The sequence below is a fragment of the Corythoichthys intestinalis genome, chromosome 18 (genome assembly GCF_030265065.1).
Source record: "Corythoichthys intestinalis isolate RoL2023-P3 chromosome 18, ASM3026506v1, whole genome shotgun sequence".
NCBI lineage: Eukaryota > Metazoa > Chordata > Actinopteri > Syngnathiformes > Syngnathidae > Corythoichthys > Corythoichthys intestinalis.
Genome location: NC_080412.1, coordinates 36,347,304 through 36,351,628, shown reverse-complemented (window position 1 = coordinate 36,351,628; position 4,325 = coordinate 36,347,304).

The window sequence follows — 4,325 nt, the reverse complement described above, 5'->3', positions numbered from 1 at the left end:
CTTTGACATACACACAAAGCCCATGCATATCGATCAATTTCCTGACAACAATTTTATCACGGTCATGAACGAATTCTTAGCGACCGTAATACGCAGAAATGATCTAGATCCCACAAGATGTCTAAAAATGAATAATTCCTATAATCAGCCTATAGTGCTGCCAATGTAATTTGCTGAAAGAAGGACACTATGTCCATAGAGACAAACTATCTGGGCTAATGACATCCTCAGTACTCAACTGTACAGCACTTGTAACTTTTCTATATTTCTTTTGTAGCTTTCAGATTTTACCCTCACAAAAGGAACGTTCATAACCTGTGAAAGGTTTGATGCAATTAATCTGTGCAGCTTTCCGTAATGTGACCACTGAGTGAATTTATAATCTTACCAACAACTTTCCACAACAACTTTAAATTCAATTGCTGATCATTATTTACATGTTGACTAATAATTCCTCTCCTTAATGAAGCAAAGATAATTATTTGAAATTTCCAACTCACCTTTTGTCTCCAAACACAAAATCAAAAGCACTCGTGAAAAAAAAAGATTAAAAACGTCTCTGTCGACTGGAGCTCCTTGTATGAGTAAAAAAAAAAAGAAAAAGCGGAGAAGCTGTCACTCTGCTGTGGCGCCTGCGTGTCAAAGCATTGATATGATTGTCATTTCCAGCATTCCCATGGTGAAGGTATCCCATCAAGTTGCCCTTGATTCCTCGCAGTGCCAACAAAAAGTTATTCTTGAGTCTATTTAACCCACATTTTGGCCCTAGTGACTCTTTTGTCTTCGCATTAATAGCTCATTTTGATTGACTAAGGGAGCTTTGTTGTTGACGTGGTCAGAAGCCCTTGTGGATCCACTCTGGTGTAGCTGCAGGACAAGGCTGCTTAATATTAGCCACATGACAGGCAGTGTAGTAGATGGACATAGAGTGGAGTGGAGTGATGATCCACAGGGCAGCTCCACCCTCTGGGATCGCATTTCCTCCTTAACGCAAGCAACCTGACCTTGCCTCTTGCTCATAGAAAACTCCGGAAGACTTTGTATGTGCCCGGCCCACTTGTTGTTCCGGGAGTGTCTTTGCATTACACTTTGTAATCGATGTGTTGCAGCAATAGCAATGATACAGATGATGCATGTCGGTAATGTTTAGCTCAATTTTACATTCTGTTTATACACAGATTGAGTTCATTACTCTGTCCTCATGTAGGTGTGCTTTAAAAAATATTATTGATCAACATAAAGCAATAAAAATTGCTTATTCTGTTTGAAAATAGAATTTTGATGGCTCAGCCAACACTTACTAGGGTTTTCTGAAAAGTTTTAAGTTTTATTCTGGCAGACGGCAGCAGCCAAGGAATATTACTGGAAAATAGACAGGTACATACACGTTAATTACCGAGTTCATACATTATACACGCTCAACGACACATAAAGGAATATAGCGTTTTGGCCCGAATATAAGACGGCCCTGATTATAAGACAACCCCCTCTTTTTCAAGACTCCAAGTTTGAAAAAAGACTTTTTGAACAAATTTTCATACAGAAAATAATTACAGTATATCCGAAACAAATGATTATAACAATATATTTGAGAGAAAAAGCCTCATTCAAATCTTAATACCTGAACATTTAAATATGTAAACTAAAGTGTAATCACATTCGTAAATGAATGGCTTCTGGTTTTTGAAATGTAAATAAACCAATCCATTGTGATAAAACAAAAAAAAATGCAATAACTGCATTAACCATCAAAGTGAAGTCTAACTGTAACTGTAGTCTTGAAACAAATCTGAATAAGGAAAAACATTGCAATAAAATAATGCAAACTGGTTGAACTTGAGAGTAGCTGAGATCTGTCATGACAGAACATCGCTTCAAAGATATCTGGCGCCATCTAGCGTCGTCAGTGGGGAGAGTAGCTGAGATCTGTCATAACAGAACATCACTTCAATGATATCTGGCGTCATCTAGCGTCGTGAATGGGTATAATATCTAGACCGCGAATATATGACGACCATCTCTTTTTCAATCTTATTTCAATGCAAAAAACACCGTCTTATATTCGGGCCAATACGGTAATTGGTTTTGTGTCGCTGGTTGATTTACAATTTGCTGTTATTTCAAAACCGCTTTTACTCATAGGAAATAAAGTTGCATGAATTTGTTCAAGGCTTAAACTGTCAAATCTTTATTAACCAGAGGTGGGTAGTAATGCGTTACATGTACTCTGTTACATTTACTTGAGTAACTTTTTGAGAAAAATGTACTTCTAAGAGTAGTTTTAATTACGGTATTGGCCCGAATATAAGACGGTGTTTTTTGCATTGAAATAAGACTGAAAAAGTGGGGGTCGTCTTATATTTGCGGTCTAGACATTATACCCATTCACGACGGTAGATGGCGCTAGATATCATTGAAGCGATGTTCTGTCATGACAGATCTCAGCTACTCTCAAGTTTAACCAGTTTGCATTGTTTTGTTGCAATGTTTTTCCTGATTCAGATTTGTTTCAAGACTACAGTTACAGTTAGACTTCACTTTGATGATTGTTGGGTCTAAAACTCGTTCTTTAACTTAGTTATTTACCCAAGGCAAGCTGACAAAAGGCAGGGCACGAAGTGAGGTAGAGTCAGAGAGTTGACGTTTTTCAATCTGGAGGTTGGGAGAGCCAGGAGACAGAGTTCCGCGACCAATGCTGTCTCATCGAAGTCTCTCTTCGAGCTCCCCCGCGCTGCTAACTTTTATTGAAGGCTTGTTGCTGGGCAAAATATAGTTACAACATTGTTGTCCAACGTGGCAGTTTCGATCGGGCAAGTTCCTTATTCTAATCATTGATTTAACAGTTACACTCTTGATTAAATTAACAGTCACACTCTTGAGCGGGCAAGATATCTTTTTTTGAACACACATTTGCACTCAAAGTACTGTAGCTTGGTGGAAAAGTACTGAGACGTTGTGTGATGAATCAAAGTACTGTAGCTTGGTGGAAAAGTACTGAGACGTTGTGTGATGAATCAACATATGTGTGTGTATCTATTTATCAGCACAATGTGAGCAATTGCCGGTAATAAAAATGCAAGCACATTATTATGGGCTAAAACTATTCTTCATAATAGCTTGGGAGTGTGCGTATAATAGTTGTGGGAGAGCAAACTGGCATAATATATTCAGCATACAAAAACAAGCTTATCTTACATGATGAATGCAGTTATTGCAATTTTGTTGTTTTATCACAATAGATTGGTTTATTTACATTTCAAAAACCAGAAGCCATTCATTTACGAATGTGATTGCACTTTAGTTTACATATTTAAATGTTCAGATATTAAGATTTGAATGGGGCAAAATAACATGCTTTTTCTTTCAAATATGTTGTTATAATCATTTGTTTCAGATGTACTGTAATTATTTTCTGTATAAAAATGAATTTGGTGTTCAAAAGTCTTTTTTCAAACTTGAGTCTTGAAAAAGAGGGGGTCTTCTTATATTTAGGGCCATCTAATATTCGGGCCAATACGGTACTTACTTTTTACTTTTACTTGAGTAGATTTTTGAAGAAAAAACGCTACTCTTCGTCCGCTACTTTGGGCTACACAAGAGTCGTTACATTTTTCCTCTTTATTCTAAATCAGATTTTTTTGTTTTTGCTAGCGATGATATTGACAAGAGTAGTGCTACTAATTTCACCAATGAAACGTCGCAACAATCATCACATGACTCCATTACACCAATCAGATGCAAGCTTGCCGTTCTATGATCACGCAAGCCTGTTCAATTACGCGTCTTTAAAGCACCGTAGCAAATAAAGTATTTGACATAGAGCGCTGCCCTCAACATGAATCGTAAGCGCAGATTTCAAACTCTCTCCCAGTTTTTATTTGGCACCGATTGACCACGGAAAACCTTTTAATTTCATAATAGTAACTATGAAGGAACTACAGTATTCACTATTCAAACTAGGAACTATTTTCTCCACTAGGGCAGGCACTCATGCTCTTTGGATGAAAAATGCTTGATTAATGTTGTTTTCCCTTTCTTTCATGATTTTTTTGTTAACTATTTCTTTGGCTTAATGTGGTTATGTAATGGGTTATTGTACAGTATCATTATAACAACAGTTCATATAGATGCGTTTGTGCTGAGAGAAAAAAAAAACATTGTTTAAAAAAAAAAAAATCAAACAAAAATAAGCAGTTACTCAAAATGCTACCCATTACTTGAGTATTCTTTCAACTGGATACTTTTTTACTTGTACTTGAGTTCTTTTTTTTGGATGACTACTTTTACTCTTACTTGAGTAATATTATTTTAAGTAACGCTACTAT